This window comes from Acromyrmex echinatior, chromosome 7 (assembly GCF_024713525.1).
Source record: "Acromyrmex echinatior isolate Ae372 chromosome 7, ASM2471352v2, whole genome shotgun sequence".
NCBI lineage: Eukaryota > Metazoa > Arthropoda > Insecta > Hymenoptera > Formicidae > Acromyrmex > Acromyrmex echinatior.
In genome coordinates this window covers 887,149-903,644 of record NC_141858.1, presented here as the reverse complement: position 1 = coordinate 903,644, position 16,496 = coordinate 887,149, and the positions used below count along the sequence as shown (strand labels likewise).

At 30.1% G+C, this 16,496-nt stretch overlaps 2 protein-coding genes and 1 long non-coding RNA gene across 5 annotated transcripts in view; 1 reads left to right on the top strand and 2 right to left on the bottom strand.

Moving 5' to 3' along the window:
* Positions 1–16,496, bottom strand: part of LOC105144014 (uncharacterized) — a 106,978-nt gene that overhangs the window by 13,866 nt on the left and 76,616 nt on the right. The window contains exons 1-2 of one of the 3 annotated variants that reach the window (XM_087407543.1): positions 802–1,036; positions 495–645 (exon numbers count right to left, since the gene is read on the bottom strand). The exons of 1 other annotated variant lie outside the window; for it this stretch is intronic. The gene's annotated coding sequence lies outside the window, so the exon portion shown is untranslated. Of the gene's footprint in view, positions 1–494; positions 646–801; positions 1,037–16,496 lie in introns of those variants that run through there. One more of the 3 variants, XM_087407542.1, reaches the window with a different exon arrangement.
* LOC105144001 (uncharacterized) overlaps positions 1–16,496 on the bottom strand; it is a 171,652-nt gene that overhangs the window by 78,541 nt on the left and 76,615 nt on the right. The gene's annotated exons all lie outside the window — the stretch shown is intronic.
* LOC105143998 (uncharacterized) overlaps positions 9,785–16,496 on the top strand; it is an 80,226-nt gene continuing 73,514 nt past the window's right edge. The window contains exons 1-2 of the long non-coding RNA XR_015545573.1: positions 9,785–9,882; positions 10,114–10,455. This is a non-coding gene — a long non-coding RNA (uncharacterized LOC105143998). The remainder of the gene's footprint in view (positions 9,883–10,113; positions 10,456–16,496) is intronic.

Below are 16,496 nucleotides of genomic sequence, written 5' to 3'. Positions count from 1 at the left end.
ATTGTTTCTATTGCCTCTATTATGCAATCTTATTTAGTTTTCGACTAGTCCTCATTTTATTCTAGCAAATTCATCTGCGTCGCAACACTAATTAGCTACTTCTAAATTCATCTAAAGGCCTACAGGATCTATATACAGGGTTTTACAGGATGCACTGCGATGGAATCACGTGTCAAAGCGATCGACGGCGAGTCACGTGCATTCTCAGTCCCCTACAAAGGGATCTTCTCTCGTCAGCACGCGTGTCTCGTTTATTTAAGGGCCACAGACTCACTCACTCACTCACTCGCTCACTCGCTCGCTCGCTCACTCACTCAGTAACTCACTCATTCACTCTCTCTCTCTCTCTCTCCCCCCCTCCCTCTCCCCTCTCTCCTTCTCTCTTCTCCCCCCTCACTCTCTCCTTCTCGCCCCCTCCCCCCGCAATGTGTGAGTTAGTGAGCATATAATTTTCATATGACAGGCAGACATTAAAAATGAACAGCAGTGCTAACCTGTGCTAATGTTTCCGTCGGCGTCATAACTAACCGTTATCAATCGATAACCGTTATCAATCGATATGTCGAGGTATCGATGCTTGAAGTATTTCCATTCTGGGAATCTATGAAATTTTACTCGTATTTTTCATATTATGATAAGTTTTTCCTAAAAAACGTAAGAATTTTATTAGACTAGACTTCTTTGTCAATAAAATGTCATTATTTAAATATCATATTGGTAATAATTCATTTTGTACAGTTTTACAATAAACTTCTATAGATATTTCTACTCTGTAAGGTTAGATAAAAATCTATGAAATACCCTTCACGGTTCTCGTATACGTTCAGATGGGATTTTTAAATCGTTGAAAAAACCGATCAAATTTATAGTTTCTTTTATACATTATCGATGAAAACTTAATGATTAAATTGTAAATCGAGAATGATCCATTTTATATGATGAATTTATGATAAATTCCTGTAGATATGTCCATTTTGGAAAATCAGATAGCAATCTGTGAAATTTCCGTATATTTCATATACATTCAGATAAGTTTTCCAATTCGCTAAAAAACAATAAAACTTTATTATAGACTTAGTTTTGTACTGCCGATAGAAACTCATAGAACGAAAGATTAATAACAATTTTATTTTTATGATTAATATACGATTGTTAGTCGTTAAGAAAATGATATTGTAGAAATAGATAAATGTTAATTTATTATTTTACTATTCTTTCAGATACAATAGATTGAATTCGATAGAAAGAGATAGAGTTTCTATCATTAGTTTCCAATTTTAACAGAATATAAATCTTATAGGAACCGATAAAATACGATAGGATTTATCTGATGCTTGAAAAATCAATGATACAACTTATGGAAAACAATATAAATTGATAGAAATTAGATTATTCTCTATCAACTTTTTTTTATCTGGGTAATATTTTAACATAAATAACTACATTCGGACTATTTTGACGTTACCACCATATGCATTATATGGAGGCATAGTCCGCTTGGCATCCCTCTAGAAAAGTACAAAATTTTTTAATAAAAAAATACAAAAAGAGGAATGTCAAACGGACTATGCTTCTAACGTGATGCATCCTGGGTAATGCCAAAATAATCCGAAAGTAGTTATTTATATGAAAACTATGAAATAAATAACGATTGTAATTAAGAAAAATAAATTACAATTTTTTTAACATAAAAGTGGCTATAATTTTGAAATGACTTATTTCCGGACCTATATTCATATAGCTTTTTTGGGTCCCGAATCATTTCCGGAAGTAGGGGAAATCGGAATCAGTTGAATATAGAGGTAAGCAGAATAATCAAGGCTACATTAAAAACAAAACACGTGAGACACGCGTAAATGTGTCTGAGCATGCAGTAGCGACTGCTGCTAAAATCTGCTGTAATATCTTGTTGCAAACACATCTATGATAGAAGTTTTACATTCACAGTTTTAAAAAATCTTACACCTAAATAAATATTTTTATTCTTAAAATTTTTGTTTTACAATTATATATGATTGTCTGAGATATTTCTACTTAGATAGTAAATGTAGTTTTTATTTAATAAAGTCCAACATATTTTTTTTGCTAATGTGTCTTTGTTATCATATATTGTTAATGTTTTTAAAAAATGAAATGGATGGGGATAGTAGACTAACCACAGCATGGAACTATATGTCTCATTTAGTAACGACTCTTATAGTACTTACTACAAATTTTATTCCTTTAAAGAGATTTTCGTCAGTGATAAATGTTATAAGTTTAGTTCCCTCATGTCCAATTTCGAAAATTAGACTTATTCGACGTGTTTTTGCGCGAAATGAACAAATTTTGCAAAAAGAAGTATTGTTTTGCCTTGCGAAGCGAATGTTTATATTTAAAATATATTTTTATAAAAAGTTTTATTAATATGTAGCCAAAGATGTATTATAGTTTAAATACATTAATCTTTATTTTAATAATCTTAGTCGAATTATCCCGGGTATATGAAGTTAGCATCCCAACTATAGTACTCAGGAGTTCTGATTAGAGTTTCCGTTTCCTTTTGACGAGACAAAGAGTTCTATATAATTTATAACAAGAGTTCCGCTTAATAATTATTTTAAAATAATTTTTAAAAAATGGGGTGCTAATTTCTCATCGAAAATCGAGATCGAATAGTTCTGAGTGGCTCAATAGCTTCATTTCGTGAATACCTAGAGTTCCTGATGCATAAAAAAAAATTTTGAAAAATAAAAAAAAATTAAAAATTTTTGAAAAATCAATTTTTAGATACAACAAAGTTTTGATTAGAGTTCCTGCTTCCTTTTAACGAGATGAAGAGTTCTCTATATTTTTTAATGCAAGATTCATTTAATAACAATTTTTAAATAATTTTTAAAAAATTTTTTGGAAAATTAATTATTTTTTTATAAAATAGTTCTGTGACACGTTAATTGTCATTCTAACAATTACAAAGAGTTCTCAGCGATTAAAACCAATACAGACTCAATAATAAAAAAGAATGGTAGAGTTCAAATGTCTCCGTATCATAACGTCGAAAAATTTTTTGAGAATAGTTCTGATCAGAGTTCTGTGTAGTTCTCGACGAGTTCTGTCAAAAACTATTAGGTGACAAAGCGATTGGATGATTACATAAGGAAATACGTACTTCTGCAATCGATTTTTCAAATTTCGTTTTAAGTATATATCTTTTTTATTATTGAGTCTGTATTGGTTTTAATCGCTGAGAATTCTTCGTAATTGTTAGAATGACAATTAACGTGTCACAGAACTATTTTAGAAAAAAAATTTTTTTTCCAAAAAATTTTTTTAAAATTATTTAAAAATTGTTATTAAATTGTTATGATTCTTGCATTAAAAAATATAGAGAACTCTTCGTCTCGTTAAAAGGAAGCAGGAACTCTAATCAGAACTATTGTATCTAAAAATTGATTTTTCAAAAATTTTTAATTTTTTTTTATTTTTCAAAATTTTTTTTATGCATCAGGAACTCTAGGTATTCACGAAATGAAGCTATTGACTCACTCAGAACTATTCGATCTCGATTTTCGAGAAGTTAGCACCCCATTTTTTAAAAATTATTTAAAAATAATTATTAAGCGGAACTCTTGTTAAAAATTATGTAGAACTCTTTGTCTTGTCAAAAGGAAACGGGAACTTTAATCAGAACTCCTGAGTACTATAGTTGGGGTGCTAACTTCACATACTCAATTACCCCGGTCCCGAAGCTAGTTGAATCAGATGGAATGCATTAGAAAAATGCATTTTTTTCATATTAGTTATCAGTTTCCCCTTATTATTAAAATATTATTAAGTAATCAAATGTAATAACTGATGTAGAATTCATTTTTTCTATAAGTCTCTTAAGTTTATCTATAAAAATTCGAAACTAAAAAATGAATCTATTAGTCCTAAGGGTCTTCCCTATTGCGGGCGATTTTCCGGATACTCCTTCTGTATACTAACGCTATATTATATTTTGGTTACATATTTTTAGGCTTTGGCAGCCTGTAGCTTTAGCCTCTGGCTTCGATCGCCTGCGTGCTAACACGCATCACACGCTCGCTAGACACGGCCCTGGCACACATAATTAATGTCGGAGCATAACAAAATATAAAATTTAATAGCAAGATACTACGAAATGTTTCGAAATAAATTTATATTCGTTCGTATGGTAAACATTTTTGTAATAATATTATATCAATAAATAAACTATTTTTAACTAATTTTTAACACGAAAAAAATTAAATACATTGATGAAGTAAGGCTGAAACATATCAAATATTTATTTAATTATAATAAATATCAAATAATTGGCATACATATTTCTTAATAATTATTGTAGTAGTGTTGAAAAAAAGAAAAAAATGTGAAAATTGATATAAATTGCATCAATGCACGTATATGGATATATTTATAGAGTTAAAATTTATAGAGTATAAATCAATGTCATTCTTACTGCTAATTAAAATATGCATAAGTTTATAAGCAATGAATTATTTAATATACAATATAATTAATTATAAGCAATAAATACTTTGTTTTTTTACTTTCAATGTTTTACTACAATAATTATTGAGAAATATATTAGGTGTACAAATAAGTTTCCGCTGTTTTTAATCAAAAATTAAGCATTTATTGTGAAAGAACGATACATAATGTTTTATTGAAAGTATTGTCCATCGCTAGTCACTACTTTTTGCGTTTGGCACGAATCTTCATTCAATAATGCTTCCAATTCCGCGTCTTCATACACTTTTGGCCTTCCGCTACGTTCTTTGTCTTCGATATCAAATTCATTTTTTTAAATTTTTGAAACCATTCATGACAACTTCTCTAACTTAAGACAGCCTCACCATATGCTTCTACAAGCAATCGATGAACCTCAGCTGCAGATTTCTTCAAATTAAAGAAGTAAATCAAAAGTTCCCGCAAATGACGCTTATTCGGCTCAAAACTCGGCATTTTCGCACAAAAAAAATATATGATGCTGATACAAAATCGCTAGTATTTCAAGATTATGTTGTTGACAGATGTCCAACCTTACGATATAATGTTTTACATCAGACAATTTTAACCATAGCTTGCTAGTGGCGCCGTTTTTTGTCAAACGGCGGAAACTTATTTGTACATCTAATATATGCCGGTTATTTGATATTTGTGTATTGGGATTAAATAAATATTTGATATATTTCAGCCTTACTTTATTAATATATTTAATTTTTCTAATTTTTTTATTTTAAAAATAGTTTATCTATTGATATTATTACAAAAATGTTTATCACGAACGAACATAGTTATGAATTTATTTTGAAATACATCGTAGTATCTCGATATTAAATTGATATTTTTTTATATGCATATTAATTATGTACGTAATGAACAGATAAATTCCATATAGAAGCAATAATAATTTCTTAAGAAAAATGTCATTGCATATTTGTGTGTGTGTGTGTGTGTGTGTGTGTGTGTGTGTGTGCGCGTGCGTGCGTGTGCGTGTGCGTGTACGTGTGCGTGCGCGCGCGCGCGTTTATATGTATTGTGTGTTATAATAATCTTAAAGTTACTGAAATGGTTCTGAAGCACTTTCACTTGTCATATCGTCATGCGCGCGAAATACTAGTTCCGTGGTGAGTAGAAGAAGGATCCCTATTATGAGATACCGAGTTCATTTTGAATAAATGCTAGAAGTATGAGCAAAAAAATAATAGGTTATTTTTTTAGGGAATTTAATAAGTTTTAAGATATATAAAATTTAATTCAAATTCCATTTTTTTGAAAATTAAAGAAATGTAAAAAGTGAGCAACTCACAAAGTCAAAAAATTGTGCTCCTAATATGAGATGCTCCGAGAAATCGATAATAAAAATATATCATTAAGTTTTGCAATTAAAAAAACTATATTTCATGTTCCTAAAATATAAACAAACACAGCCAGCATAAAAAATGCATAAAAAATGAGCATGCGATAACTTATATCCAGAACTCCTCAGGTAGTTGAAATCAAGCATCATAGAAATAGGCACTCAACATTCATTCCGGTAGTCCTTTTTATTATTGTACATTAACATTTACTCTTTAGCAATGATTATCACTATGACATAGGAGCATGGATTATTTCTTATTAGAAATATCCTGGGTCTTATATTTGTCATATTATGATTTCCACACCTTATAGTTTTACGATCATCAAATCTAACTTTTATAATTAAACAATTAAACATATCCCGTATTTCTCTATTAGTACGACCTTATTCTATCACTACATGAAAAATTTATTGCCAAATATTTATTTATTAATAAACAAGATTTAAAGGCTCAATAAAACTTAAAGATGTCCAAATTCTAAAATCTTTTTTTACAATGACTACAGACATGATCTAATAATAAATTTTCTACTAAATAGTTTTCAATCCAAGAGCAATAAATTCATGGTGGAATCAATAGATAGCAATTATATTTAGTTTAGCAGAAACACCGCTATCTCATATTAGGCGCCTACCTTATAATAGAGAACTTTCCTCTAAACTTTAATCGCAATTAATTTAAAGATTATTATAGCCTTGATATTTTCATATTATAGGATTTTCGTCTTAGAATGTTCCAAAGAATCCGTTTTTAAAAGAACAGACATAAATTGTAAGGTTTGTATTGTATTCTATAAGGGTGATTAAAAAAAAAAATTTGTCCTTAAAGTATCATATTCCTGATTTCATTCTAAGACGATTTTTCCTTTGCAAAAATTTTGTCTGAAGCTTAGTTTTCAAATTACACGAAAAAATATTTAGCGTATCACGGGTCGCGTAGAGGAGACGCGCAGGAGCGGCGCTCATGGTTAGACGCGAGCGCAGGGTGCATACTGATCGCATTCACACATTTATAAAAATACATTTCTTCTTACTTTTACTACACTATCTGTTTGTCTTTCATACTTTAAATATGATAATTTTGTTAAATTATAAATTAATGATGAAATCAAAATGAATATTGAACTCTTTGAGTATTGGATTGTTTTTTAATTACATTGATAGAATTATTAGAGAAATGTAAAAGAGCGAAATTATATAATAATTACGTCCGATAAGTAATTACTATTACTGACATATAAATCAAACAATTATTTCAGTACGTCGAATTCTAAGAGCGATTCTTACAATTCGATGGACCGAAAACTTGACTTAATTGTATGTCAATAGGCGTTACTTGTAGCACGCAATTATTCTCCAATTTCTCACTTTTACAAAAATTTCTCTAACAATTTTATCTACGCTATCGCGCTCATAGTATTTATTATATACTTATGAGAAGTCTTATGAGAAACGCGATCGCGCTTCTTAACAATCAAAGAGTTGTGAATATTTAAAACAAAATGTAAGCCAAATACATTTTAAAAGCTAATTATTATGTTAATTATCGAATTGTTATTACCTTGTAGATGTTCAATGATTCCATTTTGCTTTAGTTTCTTGAAACAGTCAGAGGAATAAATTTGGATGTACCGTAATAGTGCTCGATACAACGGCTTAATTCACTTTCTTCACTCAAATATAAAATGTCTTTTAAGTATGTAAATATCAAATCACGTTCTTACAATGAGATTCTTCTTTTATAAATTGTCATGTTTCAATATATTGACACTTCGATGACACTCACTTGATAAAACGAGGAATTATTAACCGATAAACGAGGATTTATTAACCGATAATATTAACCGATTTATTAATTAACCATTGACAATTGATTATTCGGCGATTGAAGATCATACGAAAGAAGAAAAACGTCTGGAAATCTGTATACAACGCAACATATGTTTACGTGCGGCAAATAGCTGACTGACTTTCTTGGTTATGGGTGCAGTGAATGCGGTTCCTGCATCACTAATAGCGTTTTCCACTGGGAAAACTGGTGCAACACTGGTATACACTGAATGCAATTGTGTTGTTCCACTGTGAAAATTAAAGTTCAGTGTTTAATGTTCCATTGATAAAACTGGTGCAAAAAACTTGCACTTCAGCTTTTGCTCTTTGAAGTCAGTGGAGACCAGTGTAAATTAAAATTGAGATTGCGTTCGTGCTCTAAGGTATGATATTATATTATAATATGATTCCAGCAAACGAGAATTAAAATGGATCAAAATTTTTTTAATACGTATTTAAATCCATGAAAATGGATTGAATGGATTGAAATGGATTGGATCCGAGCTGATAATTTAATATTCGGAAAAAAAAACATTCATATTTAAGGGTTACAAATTTTATTCCTAAGACATTTATAATAATTATTATCTGAAATTAACTACTTCAAATTGATATTAAAAAACGCACCTTAGTAAGATTCGAACCTGGGATCTCTGGATTATGAATCTTCTACGTTATTCGTTACACCACTTCTTCAATTGGTGAATGTGTTATTCATTCTCTACTTCAATTACAACTAGCTAAACTAGTAACGAAATTATATAGATATAATAAAAATATCATCATTCAACAGATATAATAAAGTATAAACAATTTACACACATTACTATGAAACAACATTGGATAAGTGTCGCATAATCTAATCTCGCTTGGCTGATGTCGCGCGCCATGATTAGTCTAATATTCGGGCTGTGTTCGACTTAGTTTGCGAGTGTTCACATCGATCATTCATTTTACTTCTAATCAAAGAGAAACAAGAAACATAGTTCAATTATTTTTACGTTACAACTTTTTTTGACCTTGGATTAAAACCTTGAATTAGAATTTCCTACTTATAATTTTGAATAATTTAAGTAGCATTTATGGTCTATTTTTAAATAAAAACTTTTTTTATTCAATTAGATTGAAAAACTGCATTTCATATTCAGAATATTGAATTGAGTAGTATTCGCATTGCATAAAAATTGCTAATATTTTTGAATTTAACTGAATTAAAAAAACTGTACTTCCTATTCTCAATTCTTGAGAAGTATTCAATTTTTCTCAATTAAGTAGTATTCACGATGCACAGAAAATGCTAATATTATTTTTAGATTGAAAGGTATAAAGGTGTGCTCTATGCAATTCCTATAAATGAATAAAAATGCATTCAGGATTGAAAAGGATTCATTTTAACATTCATGAATCCGTATTTCTGAAAATCTGAATCCATTTTAATCCATTTCAATCCATTCTTGTTTGCTGGGATATTACATTATTGTAATTAATATTATAACAATGACATTATTTAGTTTCAATGTTTCTAATAATAGCTATGCAATGACATTTTGTCGTTTAAAATTCTTTAAATGTCAAAATTTAATTTTAAAAAATGTTTTAAATAAATAAATAAATCAGAATATTATAAAATAAGTAATTTATCAAATACGATGAAGAAAGTCAAGATTGATCAAATTTTGGATGTTACAAATAATATATTATATATTTTTTTATTAAATCAATTTATTCCAGTTATAATAAAATATTTAATAAAATAATATATAATGTATTTGTAACATCCAAAATTTGACCGATCTCTGCTTTCTTTATTTGATAAATTACTTATTAAGAATTCCAAGCACGACCGTATATGTGAATACATCAAATTACATTGTCGTGCTTGGAATTCTTAATATGTAATTTAAGTTTAAATATAATTATATATATTTTTAGGGGTGTTATGAAATGGATGTCAATAAAATGGATGTCTAATGAGATATGTTCCATTGAATCGCACACTAAACCTACACTATTATTGCACTAGTGCAGTTTTCATCTACACCTAGCACGGCGCTAGTGCTGCGCCAGTTTTCCCAGGGGAAAATGCTATAAGACGTTGATTGAACTGCACTCATTGCACCCAAGAAAGTCAGTCAGCTGCTTGCCACACATAAACACACGTTGTGTTGGATACGGACTTCCACACGGTGAAAAAATTTTATTTTAAAATTTACCCTGAAAATATGATAGTTGTGATACAATACAATATTTTAAAGATTTTTACCATGCACTTCAATAAAATTGATCGAACTTATTTTATATTTTATTGTAGTTTTATTAATGAGAAAGATTTACATTAAAATTCTTTGAAATACAATGTTATCCCATGATTGTCATATTTTCAGGGTAAATTCTAAGAAAAAATTCTCTCCATGCAGATATTTTTCTTCCTTCGTGTAATTTTCAATCGCCGAATAATCAATCGCTTGTGATTGTCAATGGTTAATTAATAAATCGATTAATATTATCGGTTGATAAATTCCTCGTTTTATCAAGTGAGTGTCATCGAAGTGTCAATATATTGAAACGTGACAATTTATAAAAGAAGAATCTCATTGTAAGAACGTGATTTGATATTTACATACTTAAAAAACATTTTATATTTGAATGAAGAAAGTGAATTAAGCCGTTGTATCGAGCACTATTACGGTACATCCAAATTTATTCCTCTGACTGTTTCAAGAAACTAAAGCAAAATGGAATCATTGAACATCTACAAGGTAATAACAATTCGATAATTAAAATAATAATTAGCTTTTAAAATGTATTTGGCTTACATTTTGTTTTAAATATTCACAACTCTTTGATTGTTAAGAAGCGCGATCGCGTTTCTCATAAGACTTCTCATAAGTATATAATAAATACTATGAGCGCGATAGCGTAGATAAAATTGTTAGAGAAATTTTTGTAAAAGTGAGAAATTGGAGAATAATTGCGTGCTACAAGTAACGCCTATTGACATACAATTAAGTCAAGTTTTCGGTCCATCGAATTGTAAGAATCGCTCTTAGAATTCGACGTACTGAAATAATTGACGTACTGATATATTTGATTTGTATGTATATACAACAATAGTTTTAATTACTTATCGCACGTAATTATTGTATGATTTCACTCTTTTACTACATTTCTCTAACAATTTTATCAATGTAATTAAAGAACAATACTCAAAGGGTTTAATATTCATTTTAATTTCATCACTAATTTATTTGGATACTAATTTATTTGGATATAAAAAGTTCGTAGCGTTTTTCCCACTAGGTGACATTAAATGCTCAGCAGTCGATAACTATTAATCGCATTGACAACACTAGACGTGCGTTTAAAAAGTGACATTTCAACCTTTGTTTTGAGCCGAAAAAGATTGAAATCGGTGAAGTGGATCAAAAGTTATTTTATTTTGAAAATGAAAATAAATAAGGAAAAAATTTGTTACATTTTGCAGTATTACTACGATAAGGGCAAGAACGCTGTACAAGCTTGTGAAAAAATTTGTGCTATTTATGGTGAAGATACTCTATCAAAATCAGCAGGAAATGGTTCGCTTGTTTTCGTATTGGAAATTTCGATGTGAAAGATGAACCTCACTCCGATCGACCAATCACTGAAAAGTCCGATGAAATCATGGAAAAAATCAAGCGTGATAAGCATATGAGCACTGTGGAGATTGCCAGGGAACTAGGCACAAAACAGTTTTAAATCATTTACACAAAGCTGGATACAAAAAAAAGTTCGATGTTTAGGTTCTTCACGAGTTGAGTGCTAAGAACATGATGGATCGAATTAACATTTGCGATACGCTACTGAAACGGAATGAAATTTCTGAAGAGAATGATAACTGGTGATGAAAAATGGATTACGTACGACAATCGAACTCGCAAAAAATCATGGATAAAAGAAAGAGAGAAGGCACAAGCAATCGCAAAACCTGGATTGACGACAAAGAAGATAATGTTGTGTGTGTGATGGGATTGGAAGGGAATCGGTCACTATGAGCTGTTCACTATTGCCCGATCAAACAATTAATTCCGAATTCTACTGTGAACAACTGGAGAGATTACAACAATTGAGAGGAAGCAGTCAGAATTAATCAATAGGAGGGGTGTCGTCTTCCATCATGACAACGCTTGATCACACACATCTTTGATAATTTGGTAAAAATTGCGAGAGCTTGGCTGAGAAGTCTTAATGCATCCACCGTATAGTCTTGACATACAGTAGTACTCTCAGACTATCATTTGTTTAGATCGCTTCAGAACTCTTAATGGTGTAAAATGGCTTCAAAAGAGGCCTGAAAATCAGGCCTTGAAACAGTTTTTCAACCAGAAACCACAGAAGTTCTATCACGATAGGATTATGGCTCTGCCCCAAAAATGGCAAAATGTTATCGAAAATAATGGAGCATATTTGGTTTAAATAAATTGATTTTAATAAAGAAAACATCTCTAAGAAAACATTTGAATTTTACTAAAAAACCGCCACTTTTTCCCACACCCAATAATTTAACGAAATTATCATATTTAAAGTATGTGAAAGACAAAGAAGTGTAGTAAAAGTAAGAAGAAACGTGTTTTTGTAAACGTGTGAATGCATCAGTATACGCCCCGCACGTAAAGCGCTTGCGCCTAACCGTGAGCGCCGCTCCTGTCCGTCTCCTCTACGCGGTCCGTGATACGCTAACTATTTCTTCTTGTAATTTGAAAACTAAGCTTCAGACAAAATTTTCGCAAAAGAAAAATCATCTTAGAATTAAGTCTGGAATATGATACTTTAAGGACAAACGTTTTTTAATTACCCTGTATATGTTGTCTTAATTATATAATTTTTTTACCATGTGTATATATACAGGGTTGGCAAATAACGCGTTACTTGTAACGTCGTTAAAAGTTATCGTTAAAAGTTACTTTTTTCAGTAACGATTGGGTAACGACGTTACATTTTCTTCTGACAATGAGTAACGTTCATGATAACGCAGTTACATGAACAGTTTTTGAAATAACGATTTCACTAGTTACTTTTATCGTTACTTAATTTATTTCTATTTACGTAAGTTTTAATCGTAACTAGAGCTTACATACATATATGCATAGACTTATATAAATAGACTACTGACTCAATGTGATAGAAAAAGGATGAACTTGATTCCCAGCTGTTCTTCTTTTAGTTCCCATACGTCTTGTCTGTGAGTATCGTGTGAACTTATTCATGTAATTTATACATGTGTGAGTGAGAGAATTGAAATATGGCGCTGCATAGCGCTGTCTTCAAACATGGAGGCGAAGTTGACAGTTTATTTAGAAGTCTGCGCATATATATTATATATATATATATACACACACATACATATACAGGATGTCCGACGAGACTTCTGCCAAACGCTTTTTATACACAGAGCGGACTAAACTGAGTCGAAAAGTCCTTTATCATTTTGCAATTTTCGCAAAGGTTAGATATTAATTACTAAAAATGGCCGAATATTGGTCTTCAATAATTCTTTACTCAAATACTATCGACTTTACTGAGAAACAGCAAGAGACAAATTTCTTATTTTCTTCTCATAAAGTTATGAGAATTTTTTCAGAATATTTTAATATCGTATTTTCTCATGTTGGTAAAAAATACGAGTAGTTGTCAATAAGAAAATGCAATACTAAAAAATTGACAGGTATGGGAGCGGCTAGAGTTGTCAAAAATAATAAATTTTATTCTCGAAAAAGTGAGAAAATAGTGAATCGATAAAGAAAGGTGTACCTTTTTAAGATTAAAAAGTAAGTCTTTCTTGAAAATTTGAATGTTTTTTTTCAATACCTTCTCAAAAAATTAAATTTTAGAAATAAAATCAATAAAGTATGTAACAGGATATGTATATGAAAACTATCTCTGTACAAAATTAGACTTGATACATCAATTGTTAAACCATTATGAAAAAAAAAATTTCACTCCCTATCCTTACAATTGCAATAATGACAATAAAACAAATTTTTTATCATAATTTTTTCCTATTTTTCTAATCCACGAAAAATTATGAAGATCAATGATGTTTTGATTCTAAAAATTGGTAATAAAAAATACCGGAATACATTCTTGATATTTTTTACAGATTTAGAAAATAGAAATTATAATTTTTAAAAAATTAAAAGTTTATAACTGTCAATTATAAAAAATGTACATGTAAATAAGTTACACTTTTGCGGAAAAACATGAGAAAATTTCATATTTTCATTTTTTGTCATTGACGCTTATTTATTAAAGAATTAAAATAATTTAAAACGGTTCCGATAGCACACATCGCTAATTAGCCAATTTGAAATAAAACATTCTCATTAATTAAAGCAGTGAAAAGTTAGCCGATGTGAATGAATGTGTGCTATCGTATTGTGCGCTAACGGAAACTTCCTAATAATTTGAAGTGAATAATGTTGGAAAGATATTCACAAAAAATATGAAATTAGAATATGATTTTTACTTAAACATTGGCAATTATAGGGAATTATTAAAAATGTTTCTTGATAACTAAAACATTACTGATTTTTTCATAATTTTTCGATTAGAAAAAAAAATTATGATAAAAAATGTTTTTATTACCATTATCGCAATAGTAAGGATAAGCGGCGAAAATTTTTCTTTCATAGAAATCTAACAATCAATGTATGTGAAGTCTAAATTGATATAGGGACTCTTTTCATGTGCATATCTGTTACATCCTTTTATATTTTCTTTAATTTTAGTATTGATAATAACATTACCATTAATAAATTCAGAAATATTTGCAATTTTCTTACAATTTACAGAAACTTAAATATCTCAGTAAAAAAAATTGTAAAGAAGTTTCTAAAAATACATTTAAAAGACAAAAAAATAGAACTTTATAAATTTTTCTTGAACGTTACAATTTTTATAAAATTAACATTCGAAACAGTTTTTATAAAAATTTGGAAAAATTATAGGAATCAATCATATTATAATAAACATTTTTCCACTTTTTATTTTTTTCCACAAACTTTTAGAATCGAAATTAAAAACATTTTAGAAAAAGTAAGTTTTTATACAATAAAATTTTACACAATAAAAAATACAATCTCTACATGAAAAATCATCATATCAATTTTTTTATTTTAAAAAACTTAGAAAGTCTACCTTAAAATGCACCTTAAATTTGTTAAATTTTATCCGACAAAGTTTCATCTAAGTACAGTGCTTCAATAAATAACATAAATTTTCAATTTTATATAAGGAAAAAAATGTTGGATACAAAATTCAAACGTCATTTTGAAGCTCTATTTTTTGCTTTTACATTGCATTTTAAAAAATTTTTTCACAATTGTTTTTCATCGCAATATATTGGGAGTACAAATTAGTTCGATCCGTTTTTTTGTGTTCAAAAATGCATTTATTTCAAAATAAAATGAATGAACAGATTAATTAAAGTATTGTCCATCGCTGGCTACTACTTTTTCCCATCTCTCAATTTTCGAATTTCATCTCGAAAAAATGACTCGTCTTTAGAGGCGATCCAATTTTTGAGAAGTGAACCGGTGACTTGCCAAATCGTGCTGCATCCTTCGGAACAACCAATAATCAGAAAGAGCAATGTCCAGAGAATACGGCAGATGCGGTAAAACATCCCATTTGAGCGTTTCCAAATATTTTTTTACGACTTTTGCGACATGAGACCGAGCATTGTCATGAAGAAAAATAACTTTATCATGTCTTTGCTCGTATTCCGGCCGTTTTTCTTGCAATGCACGGCTCAAATGAATTAATTGTAGCCGATACCGATCGCCCGTAATGGAATCGCCAGGTTTCAGCAGCTCATAGTAAACAACACCCTTTTGGTTCCACCAAATACAGAGCATGATCTTCGAACCATGAATGTTCGGCTTTGATGTTGATATTGAGGTCGATGGCAACGATTGACCGGGCTTAGCGTAATTTTTTTTTTCTTGGAGTTGTCGTAGAATACTCATCCACTCCTCATCTCCAGTCACAATCCGATGCAAAAAAACCTTTTCTTTGTTGTCTTTGAATCAGCTGTTCGCAAGTGAAAAATCGCCTTTCAGCGTCTCTCGGTTTCAGTTCATAAGGCACCCAATTTCCTTGTTTTTCAATCGTGCAGAAACGGCTTGTTGAGTTACTCCCAATGATTCTGCAAGCTCCTCTTGTGTTTGACTCTGATCTTCTTCGAGTAATGCCTCTAATTCTTTGTCTTCGAATTTTTTTGGCTGTCCAGAGCGAGGCTTGTCTTCAACGCTGATATCTCCATCCTTGAAACGTCGAAACCATTCCTTATATGATTTATTACAGTTGGAGCAGTGTCACCATAAACTTCGACAAGCATTCGATGAGCTTCAGCTGCACTTTTCTTCCAATTAAAGCAGCAAATTAGAATCTCCCGCAAATGCTGCTTGGTTAATACAAAATTCGACATTTCAAACACAGTAAAAATCAAGGTTTTTGTATGAAACTCAAAGCGATATAAAAAAATGAATATTATTAGCAGATGTCTAACCTCTCCGAAAACGCCAAAATCAGTTGTCATTATGAACCATTCACAACAGCCGGAGCCATCTTTTGGAAAACGGACCGAACTAATTTATACTCCCAATAAGTTTTTGTAAAATGTGTTTTGTAAATTGCAAACGTTCTTGAATTTATGAACAGTAATATACATCTATATAAAAAAGTAAGAAAAGTGAGAAAAAGTAAGAAAGGTGAGTCGCTCCCATGTTTGACAGTTGATAAAAAATTCTGAAAAAAATTC